The following is a 15,492-nucleotide window of genomic DNA, read 5'->3' on the forward strand; positions in this document are numbered from 1 at the left end:
AGCAATTCATAGTAAAACTCTGGCTTTTGAGGCCATATAGCTCTAAATCGCGCGAAAGATATATGGGAGCTATATGTAAATACGAACCGATGTCAACCAAATTTGGTACGCTAACCGATACTATTAAACGTACTCCTTGTGCAAAATTTGAAGCAAGTCAGGGTAAAACTCTGGCATTTGAGGCCATAAAAGTTCAAATTGGACGAAATTTATATATGGGAGCTATATCTAAATCTGAACCAATTTTAACCAAATTTGGCACATATAACGTACCCATTAAACGTACCCTTTGTGCAAAATTTGAAGCAAACCACTGCAAAACTATGGCTTCTGAGGCCATATAAGTCCAAATCGGACGAAAGATATATATGGGAGCTATATCTTAATCTGAACTGATTTGGCTGATATTTTGCAAGTTTTGCGAGACTAATAAAATATTCGAATGTACTGAATTTGAAGAACATAGGTTGATAAATACGCCAATTATGACCAGATCGGGGATAAATATATATGGCAGCTATATCTAAATCTGAACAGATTTTTTCCAAAATCAATAGCGATTTTCTTTGTGCCAAAAAACGACCTTATGCCAAATTTGAGGACGATCGGACTTAAACTGTGAGCTGTACTTTGCACACAAAATTACATATACAGACAGACGGACGGACATCGCTAAATCGACTCACAATTTAATTCTAAACGATGGGTCTCAGACTAAACGATGGGCCTCAGACTTTTCCTTCTTGGCGTTACATACCAATGCACAAACTTATTATACCCTGTACCACAGTAGTGGTGAAGGGTATAAAAATGTCCGTCCAAAGATGTTCTTTATTTTATCTACAAAGAAAATTTTTTTAAATCATTTTTTATAAGTAATTTTTTCATATGTTTAATGGGGAATTTTAACTTTTTTTGTTTCAAATAGACCTAAAACAGAGTAAGAATAATTAAAATGATACAAACTATTTAATGTTTGTCAAAAAAGAAAAATTGAAATTTAAGAAAAATTGAGATTTTTTGAAAATATTTGAGATCAAATGTTTCAGACAAGCATCAGAATGCATTAAAAATCATCAAAACTTATAAAACTATTTATTTAGCAATATATAAAATTTTTTAATTCACACCCAAAACATTGAATTAGAATCACGCCTTAAAAAGTGATGCCAATTTGGTGTAACGGCTGCTGAAATGGTGGACATTAGTCCTATGACAAGTCTGTGAAATTCATCGCTTGTGCGTCAATTTTCCACCACTTCCGGATCCAAAAAGAACATGTTCACTACTTTTTTGGTGACGTTTTTTTTTTGCTGGGAGGTCTAATAGTTTTTATTTGCTCTTAAGGAAATTGTTTTGGCAACAAAATAATATTTCGGTCCTTAGCAAAGTGATCTTTCAGTGTATACTGTCGAAATCTAATTTTCACCATTTAAAAAGTCCCATTTCAAATTAGCCCACATTGTATGACACTGGCTTAGTAGGTGGTAACCCTATAGCATAACATCTACTTAGCGAAAGGTTCGCCAGCTCACTCGGCTCTTTGGTGTTTGTGTGCCATTGTGTGTACTCGGTTGTTGGTGTTGTGTTTGAAGATCTTTGAAAAATCATTCGTTTATTTGCATTGAACGCGCACGGTACACGTTGGAACGTCGTAGAGGTTGTTACATTGAATTCAATCGTTGAATATTGTGTGTATTTTTGGCTAAAAATCACAATAAACGCAAACAATTAAAAAAGCCGGAGGGTATTATAACGAAAAGTGATACTCGCATAAATCAACTCATTTGCCTTTGTGTTTGATTGAAGTTCCAAAAAGAAGTGATAACTAAAAAAAAGAAGAATTTATCTTCATCCCAAAAACAACGCAAAGACGTAAACAAAACAAACAACTGTTATGAGTGATTAAGTGAATGGTGAAGCATACATGGTGAGGGGAGCATTATCAAAACAAAACGAAAGAAATTTGCGAAAGCAATAAAAATAACAACAACAACAATTCATGAATAAGTGAACAATCGCGAGTGAATGTGTGTTTGTGTGTGTATGTATGTTTGGTAAACCCACAGAATTTGCCATTAACCTTAAGATACGTACAAAATATTGAATCATTCTTTGATGAATAAAATAAAATAGAATCCTCAGTACAGTGGATAAAAACAAGTACAAAAAACACAACAACAACGACAACCCCAAAATATCTTCAAAAGCAAAGTCAACAAAACATAAATTAAAAAAGCAGCAAAGCCGAAACTTTCTTCCTCAATCGTTGGAGATAACAGCAAAGGAGATATCATCCAGTGTTTAACCAAAATAAAAGTAATTATTTGTATTTTTTTAGAGTCGTTTTTTTTTAATGTGTTTATTTGATACTTATGCAATTCGTTTTAAGATTAATATGTCTTCTTAGTGCTATCTTGGTGCTTCTTCGAAATTAGTGTCATGAAACCGAAATTGGATACAATAATGCCTTAACGGACAACAAAGGCTTGTTTTCCACGAAAATATAAAGGTGTATATGGGACACTACATGGAATATATTTCCTTATTTGCAAGTGTTTCCTTATTTAGTGGTTAAAAAAAAGAGTTTTTAAAGGAATATAATTGAAGTAAAATTAGTATTAATGCGACTAATTGGAACAAATCTACTTTAACACAAGTTGTTAAAAATAAACAATTTTTTTTGAGTGTATTTTCGATTTGAAATCGAAAATGTAAGTAAAAAATTTGGCGGAAAAGCCAAGTTTTCGAGATATCGACATCTGAAAATCGATATTTTCCTTTATATTTTTCTTAATTCTGACAGAAATTTTTCATGAAATGAATAAAATTAATTTTTTTTGGCGTATTTGGTAAAAATAGTACATTTTAAGCAGAAAGTATTAAGTAAAAATTTTGTCCAAAGAGCGTAGTTTTCGAGATACCGACTCTTAAAAATTGGGTATAGGTGACTGGCCTTCGGCCGGGATTTGAGGCTTTCCCCTATGGGCAGGGTCCAAAGTGGGCTAACGCTAACCCAAAGGGGAAAGGTAGCCGGCCTTCGGCCGGGGTTTGAGACTTCCTTCTATGGACAGGGTCCAAAGTGGGCTAACGCGAACCTAAAGAGGATAGGTAGCCGGCCTTCGGCGGGGGTTTGAGCCTTTCTTCTATGGGCAGAGTCCAAAGTGGGCTAACGCGAACCTAGGACTTCTCCGGATGATTATGTGCGATGGCTACTAAATCCAATATACGTGGCAATGAAAACTTTAGGGGCCCGTAACTCCGAAAATAGGTCTTTCCACCAAAAAGTGGTATATCACATTTTGTGTTTCGAATCGAAAAGTCTACCCGCTGGCCAAAAATTGGACCAATCGGACCACTTGTACTAAAGTAGATTTAAGCCGACTAATTGTACATAATCTACCGTTAAAAATTGATAATTTATTTAATTTTTTCTTCGTGGCAAGAGCTAAATTTTTCTGAGATGCATAGGAGTAGAGAGCTTAGTCCCCTCAAAAAAAAAGTTTGCCAAAATATTGTATGTATTGTTCAAACATATTATATTTTATCTTCGGCATACATTGGTAGAAAAAAATCTCAAACTTGGACACTCTGAAAACCGGACACCTGCTAAACGTGGACAGTTGTCTGGGGACGAATGCTATATAAACACATTAAAATTAACTTCTAATAACTGGACAACTCTCAAATGTGGACAAAATTTCGGCGACCGTGGGTGTCCACCTTTCAGAGGTTTCAATGTATATATATTTTTAAAACGCCAATTGGTTACTTCCATGTTTGCATCCCAACATATTATATTTAAAACAAGTATATACGACCGTAAGTTCGGCCAAGCCGAATCTTATGTACCCTCCACCATGGATTGCGTAGAAACTTCTACGAAAGACTGTTATCCACAATCGAATTACTTGGTTTGTGGCATCTTAAAACTTCTTAACATAGTTTTCTAAATTGTGAGTTAGTCCATACGTGGTATATATCAGACAAAAAAGTTATGTATAGGTAAGTCTACAAAAAATTACGAATCGATATGAACTTTTTGCACGATACGTAGAGCCAGAATTGAAATATGGGGGTCGCTTATATGGGGGCTATATATAATTATGAACTTGGTATGGGCCAATTTTTGTGTGATTGCACGGATGAAAAAGACTGTTTTTCATATGTTTGGCTATAAACATTATATGTTTGGAACACAAATTTTCAAACACAATATTTTTGAGTGCAAGCATATAATGTTCATAAACTAGCATAACATGTTTGGGACATATATGTTAATATGTTAGAACATATTATGTTTGGGACATAAAATGTTTTTAAATATAATATGCTTGGATGCAAACATATATTAATTTAGAAATAGCCTATAAACATATATGTGTTTAGTAGCTTGGAGCGCTATTTAACAGGGAGCGATATTGAATTAAGTTGGTGGTTGTTGCTTGTTATTACAAAATTAACATTTTTTTATTTTTCCTTGGGCAATTGATCAGCTACTTCTTTGATCCTTACAAACTGTGTGGTCCGCTGTTCGAATCCCCGTCCGGCAAAAGGTAAAATTAAAATAAAAAAAAATCATACAATTGAATAATTTCTTCTACAATGTTTGTATTACAGAAAAAGGTGCTAAGAACTAAAAAATCTCGTGGAAGTGAGAAAGATGTGGGGGAATATACAATTGGGCAGAAACAAAATTTTGAGCATTCAGGTCGAAAACCTATGTTGTTAGCACCTATATTACCTGTTTATTTTCATAATTCATTATGATTGTAAATATATAAATAAATAAATAAAATTTTGAGCACAATATTGTTTGGGAGAATTTTTTTTAAGCATATAATATTTTTGGGTGCAAATGCTTATTGAATTTGGATGCAAAAATACAAAATGTTTGGAAATTAACTACCCAAACATATATTGTTTAGACCATATGCTTTCAAACATATTATATATTGGAAGAGATCAAACATATAAATGTTTGGGCAATAGCCAAAAATGTATATGCTTGAAGCAAAATATGTTTGGGAGTATATGTTACAGAAGCGATTTTTTGTGAGCGTGTGGGGATCGATTTATCTGAGGGCTATATATAACTATAGACCGATGTGGACAGAGTTAGGCATGGTTGTTAACGGCCATATACCAGCATAATGTACCAAATTTCAACAGACTCGGATGAAATTTGCTCCTCAAAGCGGCTTCAAAACCAAATCTCGGGACCGGTTTATATGGGGGCTATATATGATTATGGATTGATATGGATCACTTTTGGCATGGTTGTTAAATATCATATACTACCACCACGTAACAAATTTCAACCAGATCGGATGAATTTTGCTTTTCCAAAAGGCACCGAAGTTCAAATCTGGGGATCGGTTTATATGGGGGTTATATATAATTATGGACTGATATGAACCAATTCCTGCATGGTTGTTGGATACCATATACTAACATCACGTACCAAATTTCAACCGCATCGGATGAATTTTGCTCTTCCAAGGGGCTCAAATCTGGGGATCGGTTTATATAATTTTGCTCTTCCAAGGGGCTCAAATCTGGGGATCGGTTTATATGGGAGGTCAAATCTGGGGATCGGTTTATATGGGGCCTATATATAATTATGGACCGATTTCGACCAATTTTTGCATGGGTGTTTGAGGCCATATATTAACACCACGTACCAAATTTCAACTGAATCAAATGAATATTGGTCTTCCAAGAGGCTCCGGTGGTCAAATTTTGGTGATCGGTTTATATGGGGGCTATATATAATTATGGACCGATGTGGGCCAATTTTTGCTTGGTCATTAGAGACCATATACTAACACCATGTACCAAATTTCAGCCGGATGGGATGAAATTTGCTTCTCTTAGAGGCTCAACAAACCAAATCGGGGGATCGGTTTATATGTGGGCTATATGTAATTATGGACCGATGTGGACCAATTTTTGCATGGTTGTTAGAGACCATATACTAACACCATGTACCAAATTTCAGCCGGATCGGATCAAATTTGATTCTATTAGAGCAATCACAAGCCAAATTTGGGGGTCCGTTTATATGGGGGCTATACGTAAAAGTGGACCGATATGGCCCATTTGCAATACATCCGACCTACATCAATAACAACTACTTGTGCCAAGTTTTAAGTCGATAGCTTGTTTCGTTCGGAAGTTAGCGTGATTTTAACAGACGGACGGACATGCTCAGATCGACTCAGAATTTCACCACGACCCAGAATATATATACTTTATATGGGGTCTTAGAGCAATATTTCGATGTGTTACAAACGGAATGACATACCCACATCCTATGGTGGAGGGTATAAAAATTTAAAATTCTCGTAATTTGGAAAACCTTCTCAAAAGAACTTCTATGGAAGCGAAAAAGTCAAATGGCATCCCATCGGGGATGAAATTTATTCTTTTTATTATTTTTTTACTTTTTTTTATTAATTTCTATTTTTTTTAGTGTTTTTATTAGTTTTATATTTTTTGTAAAATTTAATTGTACACAATTTGCACTTAAAATCCCAGCAAAAAAATTTGGAAGTTCTTCCAAAGGCATAACTTTAAAAGCACTTCCAGAAGATGCACTCCCAATTATGTTCTTTATTTTAAATTCTCAGGAAGTTCTTTTAATTCAATTTTTTTATAACATGTTTTTTTTCATACTTTTGATGCGTAATTTTAAGTGTTTTTTTTTTTTCAAATAGGTTGCAAAAAGAGTAAGACTTCCTAAAATGATACAAATCATTTAAATTTTGTCGAAAAAAATGCTAAATCCAATCTGAAAACAATTGTGCATTTTTAAAAATATTTGAAGTTAAACGGTTCCGACAAGCGTTATGATCAAAAATATAAAAATTATTTGTTTGACAAAATATCACAGACTTTTTTAAATTACATCCAAAGCATTGAATTCGGATAGAACCTAAAGAAGTGATGCAAACTCAGTGCAACGGCTGTTGAAATGGAGGACTTCCGTTCTATGACAAGCCCATGTTAAATTCATCGCTTCTGCGTCAATTTTGCACCACTTCCGGGTCCAAAAAGAACATTTTCATTACTTTTTGGCGACACTTTTTTTGCTGGGATTTCTGATTGCGTTCTTTCTAATACTTGTCCACAAGGACTGCATCGGAAGTAGAAAAAAATCATTGGGGGATCCCAAGATGCGCTTTAGAAGAAATGTTTGTGCGTTTGTCCAAAAGGACTGCATCGGAAGTGGAAAAAAATTATTGGGGGATCCCACGATGCGCTTTAGAAGAAATGTTTGTGGACTTGTCCAAAAGGACTGCATCGGAAGTTGAAAAAACTCGATGGGGGATTCTGGGATGGGCTTTAAAAGAAATGTTTGTGGAACAACTTCCAATATTTTTTGCTGGGTGTTTGCATCCCATCATATTATATTTAAAAAAATGTTATGTCCCAAACATATTATGTTCTAACATATTAACATATGTGTCCCAAATATGTTATACTAGTTTATGAACATTATATGCTTGCACTAAAAAAATATTCTTCTTCTAGTTGGTCTTATTACTTACGTTAAAGTATCGTCTATACGACCACAACGAGAAAATTTTTTTTATTTAAATCTGACATTTCTAACTCGAGATATATTGTGCACCCCGAGAAGGAATATGATCATCTCAAACATGTTTTAAGAGCAAAATGTTATTTTTGGGTGGTGACCATGTAACATGGTTTTCGCAACCATGTTATTTTCTCGGAAATCATGTATCTGATTTCGGCAAGAAGGTTATATTTGACGAGAAAATAACATTTTAGTGACAAACATGTTACATGGTCACCATACAAAAATAACATTTTGCTCTTGAAACATGTTTGAGGTGATCATATTCCTTCTCTGCGTGTGTTTAAAAAAAAAAGAGCGACAATATAAAAATATTTAAAAATTTAAAAATGAAAAATTTTTAAATTTTTTTTTCGAATTCAGCAGCTCAAAATACATAAGAAAAGTTGATTTTCATCAAGTGTACATTTTGAAACATTTGCGTTAAAAAAAAGTACGACACATTTTCTTTGAAATAACGAAGAACTTTCATTGAAGTTGTAAAATTTCCGTTCGCGACATAAAATTGCCTTTGGTAATGTGCTTGAGTGTATTCTTTTATTTAATTTTTTTATTGCATGTCTATGCTACTTCTCATTTGGGTGACAGCATGATATGAATAAAAGTAAAGCAACCATACTAAAAGTTATTCAAAATAAAATATTTTTTTTTCTAAAAGTTCAAACATTTTTCATAAAAAGTACGAAATTATATGTAAGGGAAAATAAATCCGTATATGAAAATTCGTTTCAGCGCCACCTATATGTGAAAAAATGAGTTATATACGAATAAAATTTTTTTTTTTGCGATATAATCCTCCGTAGAAATTGGCACAAATTTGCCAAACGGGAAGAGATAGAAAAGCCAAATTTTAACCAAAGATAAACTGAAACGATAGCTTTCGATTGGAATTAAAACCTTTTGCCAGAAATCTTCCGAATCGGAGTAATGTTGCATATACGAAACAGAGAGAAAAGTGACCACTGTGGCCAAATGGAAAAAGATGGGGTTCCAGATTTATATGTGAAATATAGATATTTTAGTGCTCTATCCGATGGTAAAAACGGATATTGCGAAATGTGTTTGGGAGTCTCAATATATGGCTTGGAAAAAAGTGGACGCACTGCTCCTGGAGAGAAAAGTGACCACTGTGGCCAAATGGAAAAAGATGGGGTTCCAGATTTATATGTGAAAGATAGATATTTTAATGCTCTATCCGATGGTAAAAACGGATACAGCTAAATGTATTTGGGAGTCTCAATATATGGCTTGGAAAAAAGTGGACGCACTTCACCTCAAGAGAAAAGTGACCACTGTGGCCAAATGGAAAAAGATGGGGTTCCAGATTTATATGTGAAAGATAGATATTTTAGTGCTCTATCCGATGGTAAAAACGGATATTGCGAAATGTGTTTGGGAGTCTCAATATATGGCTTGGAAAAAAGTGGACGCACTTCACCTCAAGAGAAAAGTGACCACTGTGGCCAAATGGAAAAAGATGGGGTTCCAGATTTATATGTGAAAGATAGGTCTTTTAGTGCTCTATCCGATGGTAAAAACGGATACAGCTAAATGTGTTTGGGAGTCTCAATATATGGCTTGGAAAAAAGTGGACGCACTTCACCTCAAGAGAAAAGTGACCACTGTGGCCAAATGGAAAAAGATGGGGTTCCAGATTTATATGTGAAAGATAGATATTTTAGTGCTCTATCCGATGGTAAAAACGGATATTGCGAAATGTGTTTGGGAGTCTCAATATATGGCTTGGAAAAAAGTGGACGCACTGCTCCCGGAGAGAAAAGTGACCACTGTGGCCAAATGGAAAAAGATGGGGTTCCAGATTTATATGTGAAAGATAGATATTTTAATGCTCTATCCGATGGTAGAAACGGATACAGCTAAATGTGTTTGGGAGTCTCAATATATGGCTTGGAAAAAAGTGGACGCACTGCTCCCGGAGAGAAAAGTGACCACTGTGGCCAAATGGAAAAAGATGGGGTTCCAGATTTATATGTGAAAGATAGATCTTTTAGTGCTCTCTCCGATGGTAAAAACGGATATTGCGAAATGTGTTTGGGAGTCTCAATATATGGCTTGGAAAAAAGTGGACGCACTGCTCCTGGAGAGAAAAGTGACCACTGTGGCCAAATGGAAAAAGATGGGGTTCCAGATTTATATGTGAAAGATAGATATTTTAATGCTCTATCCGATGGTAAAAACGGATACAGCTAAATGTGTTTGGGAGTCTCAATATATGGCTTGGAAAAAAGTGGACGCACTTCACCTCAAGAGAAAAGTGACCACTGTGGCCAAATGGAAAAAGATGGGGTTCCAGATTTACATGTGAAATATAGATATTTTAGTGCTCTATCCGATGGTAAAAACGGATATTGCGAAATGTGTTTGGGAGTCTCAATATATGGCTTGGAAAAAAGTGGACGCACTTCACCTCAAGAGAAAAGTGACCACTGTGGCCAAATGGAAAAAGATGGGGTTCCAGATTTATATGTGAAAGATAGATCTTTTAGTGCTCTATCCGATGGTAAAAACGGATATTGCGAAATGTGTTCGGGAGTCTCAATATATGGCTTGGAAAAAATTTAGACTCCCAAACACATTTAGCTGTATCCGTTTTTACCATCGGATAGAGCATTAAAATATCTATCTTTCACATATAAATCTGGAACCCCATCTTTTTCCATTTGGCCACAGTGGTCACTTTTCTCTTGAGGTGAAGTGCGTCCACTTTTTTCCAAGCCATATATTGAGACTCCCAAACACATTTCGCAATATCCGTTTTTACCATCGGATAGAGCACTAAAATATCTATATTTCACATATAAATCTGGAACCCCATCTTTTTCCATTTGGCCACAGTGGTCACTTTTCTCTTGAGGTGAAGTGCGTCCACTTTTTTCCAAGCCATATATTGAGACTCCCAAACACATTTAGCTGTATCCGTTTTTACCATCGGATAGAGCATTAAAATATCTATCTTTCACATATAAATCTGGAACCCCATCTTTTTCCATTTGGCCACAGTGGTCACTTTTCTCTCCAGGAGCAGTGCGTCCACTTTTTTCCAAGCCATATATTGAGACTCCCAAACACATTTCGCAATATCCGTTTTTACCATCGGAGAGAGCACTAAAAGACCTATCTTTCACATATAAATCTGGAACCCCATCTTTTTCCATTTGGCCACAGTGGTCACTTTTCTCTTGAGGTGAAGTGCGTCCACTTTTTTCCAAGCCATATATTGAGACTCCCAAACACATTTAGCTGTATCCGTTTTTACCATCGGATAGAGCATTAAAATATCTATCTTTCACATATAAATCTGGAACCCCATCTTTTTCCATTTGGCCACAGTGGTCACTTTTCTCTTGAGGTGAAGTGCGTCCACTTTTTTCCAAGCCATATATTGAGACTCCCAAACACATTTCGCAATATCCGTTTTTACCATCGGATAGAGCACTAAAATATCTATATTTCACATATAAATCTGGAACCCCATCTTTTTCCATTTGGCCACAGTGGTCACTTTTCTCTTGAGGTGAAGTGCGTCCACTTTTTTCCAAGCCATATATTGAGACTCCCAAACACATTTAGCTGTATCCGTTTTTACCATCGGATAGAGCATTAAAATATCTATCTTTCACATATAAATCTGGAACCCCATCTTTTTCCATTTGGCCACAGTGGTCACTTTTCTCTCCAGGAGCAGTGCGTCCACTTTTTTCCAAGCCATATATTGAGACTCCCAAACACATTTCGCAATATCCGTTTTTACCATCGGATAGAGCACTAAAATATCTATATTTCACATATAAATCTGGAACCCCATCTTTTTCCATTTGGCCACAGTGGTCACTTTTCTCTCTGTTTCGTATATGCAACATTACTCCGATTCGGAAGATTTCTGGCAAAAGGTTTTAATTCCAATCGAAAGCTATCGTTTCAGTTTATCTTTGGTTAAAATTTGGCTTTTCTATCTCTTCCCGTTTGGCCAATTTGTGCCAATTTCTACGGAGGATTATATCGCAAAAAAAAAAAAAAATTTATTCGTATATAACTCATTTTTTCACATATAGGTGGCGCTGAAACGAATTTTCATATACGGATTTATTTTCCCTTACATCGAAATTATTTCATTAAAAGTACGTAACAATTTCATAAAAAGTTTGAAACTTTTTTCACAAAATGCACGAAGTTGTTTCTTACAAAGTACGAACAAATTGGAAGAAATTTTCATCGTGAAAAGAACGAAATATTTCGCCCTTTTAATGAAAAGTTTCTTTGGTTGTAAAACAATGACAAATTTCGTACTTTTAACGAAATTTTTCGTTATTTTTACGAAGAAAATTCTTTGGCTTCGAAATTACGGAACGCGGATTTCATTACGACCCAGCAAAAAACCTTAGCCAAAAAAAAGCAACCTAGCAACTGCTTTCAAAAAAATATTTAGGATACCCAATTTGTGATGTGTACACTCAAAAAAGAGTGAACTCTCTATTTCACTAAAGCCAATTTAACTTTATTTCAGTTCATGGAATTATTATGTTTGGAGAAAGATTTCTTTACTCTAATAATTTTTTGTGTACGTTAGTTAAATTAACTAAACCCGAGGAAAAAAATATACTCCAATGAAGCATAAAGATGAATTAAATTCGTGTCTTCCACAAAATAGTTCAGAATTTCTTTAAATTTGTAAATTTTACCAAAAATGTGTTCACCTTGAACTTCGTATGTCACTAAAGACATTCTTGCAATTTTGAACTCCAAGTTTTTCCTTCAAACTACAAAATTTTCTTTCACAAGTGAAAAAACTTAGTTACGTCTAACAAATTTTCTTGAATTTGTCGAAAAATATGTACTTATTTTTATGACATCGGCGTGATGCCAACGTTTGTAATACTGTTTAGTTAAAATTTTCTACAAATATTCAAAATTTTCTAAAATTAACCGAAAGTTTTCTTCCTGGTGGGTTGACTGTTTTTTCAGTGTAAGTAGTGCAAACTTTGATCATCTCCGATGAATTGTACATGAACTTCTGCTAGGACAGAAGTGCACCGTTTTTGGATCCTTTGCATTGTTTTAGAAATTATGCCTTGGAAGTTCATTTGAATTAAGCAATTTAACATCTAAAAAACAATTTTTTTTTCAATTACACTTTTTATTTTTATCAGAATATATATAAGTGCACTGGACTTTGTCACTATCCTAGTATCTTGTATGGCTTCAGAAGCCCGAGTTTTACATTAATTGCCTTCTAACTTCCTTTCAGACTCTGTGAATGCTAGAATTCTGGTCATTAAAATAAATTAGAACTTTTCCATTTCGGTTTCCTTTTACCTACATTCATAAGTAGCATCGCCGGTGTTTTTTAGTGGTCTGGATTTCTTCGTAGAATAAATATCGATCGACCCCAAAAATAAAACTTTCGGTAGTACTATAGATTATTTTGTAACTCTACATGATGCGGTACTATGACGAATTATTGCAATTCAATGTTTAAAGGCCAGTATTAAGCTGGCATTAGACCCCTAAATTGGACATTTTTTCACGGATCAATTCATTCATCAAGTTATAATGAAATTTGCAACAAGAAGATATAATTTTTTTTTTTGTTTTTGCAAATTTAGTTTTGTTTTTAGCGGCTAAACTCGAACTTTATACCCATCTTAATCGACGAAAAATCGTTCAATTTGTTTGAGTGGGTTGATGCATCCCAATGACTTCCTTTGGTTACCAACTTAAAAAAAAATCACTCATTGGGCACGAATATAATTGGAAAGAGGCAGTTATCCCCTCATTTTAGGTTCCGCATTTTATCAAATTGGATCTTGTCTTACAGGCTAGTTTATAGATCCCCAAAAAAGTAGAACTCTACGTTAAATAAATACCTGAATAAAACGATAGATGCTAACTAATTTTAAAGTGTACTCGCTAATCCTAGTAAAAATAAAAAAGAATCGAAATGTATACCTTGATATTCTAATCCGTTAGTATGTTCGTATGGCAAATACATCAAAATATTTACAATTCTTTTTTTCTTTTTCATATTGTTTGTCTTATTTTTCATCTGTGTGGGATTTTATTTTGATATTTTGCATCAGTAACCACAAGAAAGAAAGCTATGCGAATGATTCTTTGTATATTAAATTGATTGATGTGCTCCAGTTTCTTGCACAAAATATTTTCCTCTTCTTGTTCGAAGATCCAGTGAAATATGGATTTTGGCCGATATCAAGAGGCACTGATGGAAGCACTACAGCTGCAGCATATAGGCGCCCAAGTATTTTGTCAAGTTTTGAGGATTACACGTCTCCATTTACCATCATCCTCTCCTGACATAAGATATGAGTCAGTCAAAAAGAATTTAAGATGGGTTTAAGTGATTAAATAATTGAATATATTATCATTAATGGATATTAGGGTGGAAGCGATTCATTTTTTTAGACAGATAATTCTTAAAATTTTAGTTGTTATAGAATAGTTTGTAGTTTTTTCTTTGGAAATTTTAGATAAGATTCATTTGTATAGGAAATTTTGTCAACATTTCGTTTCTATAGGAAATATTGTAAAAATTTTATTTCTATAGGAAATTTTGTCAAAATTTAATTTTTATAGGAATTTTTGTCAAAATTTCATTTTTATAGGAAATTTTGTCAAAAATTTATTTCTATAGGAAATTTTGTCAAAATTTCATTTTAATAGGAAATTTTGTCAAAATTTCATTTTTATAGGAAATTTTGTCAAAATTTCATTTCTATAGGAAATTTTGTCAAAATTTCATTTCTATAGGAAATTTTGTCAAAATTTCATTTCTATAAGAAATTCTGTCAAAATTTCATTTCTCTAGGAAATTTTGTCAAAATTTCATTTCTATAGGAAATTTTGTCAAAATTTCATTTCTATAGGAAATTTTGTCAAAATTTCATTTCTATAGGAAATTTTGTCAAAATTTCATTTCTATAGGAAATTTTGTAAAATCTCATTTTTATAGGGAATTTTGTAAGAATTTAATTTCTATAGGAAATTTGTGTCAAAATATTATTTCCTATAGGAAATTTGTGTCAAAATTTCCTTGCTACAGGAAATTTTGTCAAAAATTTCTTTGCTATAGGAAATGTTGTCAAAATTTCTTTGCTATAGAAAATTTTGTTAAAATTTCATTTTTATAGGAAATTTGAACAAAATTTCATTTTTATAGGAAACTTTGTCAAAATTTAATTTTTTTAGGAAATTTTGTCAAAATTTCATTTCTATAGGAAACTTTGTCAAAATTTCATTTCTATAGGAAATTATGTCAAAATTTCATTTTTATAGGAAATTTTGTCAAAATTTCATTTTTATGGGAAATTTTGTCAAAATTTCATTTTTATAGGAAATTTTGTCAAAATTTCATTTTTATAGGAAATTTTGTCAAAATTTCATTTTTATAGGAAATTTTGTCAAAATTTCATTTTTATAGGAAATTTTGTCAAAATTTCATTTTTATAGGAAATTTTGTCAAAATTTAATTTTTATAGGAAATTTTGTCAAAATTTCATTTTTATAGGAAATTTTGTCAAAATTTCATTTTTATAGGAAATTTTGTCACAATTTCATTTCTCTAGGAAATTTTCTCAAAATTTCATTTGTATAGGAAATTTTGTCAAAATTTCGTTTCTATAGGAAATTTTGTCAAAATTTCATTTTTAAAGGAAACTTTGTGAACATTTCATTTCATTTAGGAAATTTTGTCAAAATTTCATTTTTAAAGGAAACTTTGTGAACATTTCATTTTTTTTAGGAAATTTTGTCAACATTTCATTTTTATAAGAAATTTGTGTCAAAATTTAATTTCTTTAGGAAATTTGTCACAATTTCATTTCTAAGAAACTTTTATCAAAATTTAATTTCTA

General features: G+C 33.2%; 1 protein-coding gene across 2 annotated transcripts in view; it reads left to right on the forward strand.

Moving 5' to 3' along the window:
* Positions 1 to 1,666: 1,666 nt before the first annotated feature.
* Positions 1,667 to 15,492, forward strand: part of Zasp52 (Z band alternatively spliced PDZ-motif protein 52) — a 510,804-nt gene continuing 496,978 nt past the window's right edge. For both annotated transcript variants that reach the window (XM_075313769.1, XM_075313771.1), the window contains exon 1: positions 1,667 to 2,319. The gene's annotated coding sequence lies outside the window, so the exon portion shown is untranslated. The remainder of the gene's footprint in view (positions 2,320 to 15,492) is intronic.

Source organism: Haematobia irritans, chromosome 5 (genome assembly GCF_050003625.1).
Source record: "Haematobia irritans isolate KBUSLIRL chromosome 5, ASM5000362v1, whole genome shotgun sequence".
Taxonomy (NCBI): Eukaryota; Metazoa; Arthropoda; class Insecta; order Diptera; family Muscidae; genus Haematobia; species Haematobia irritans.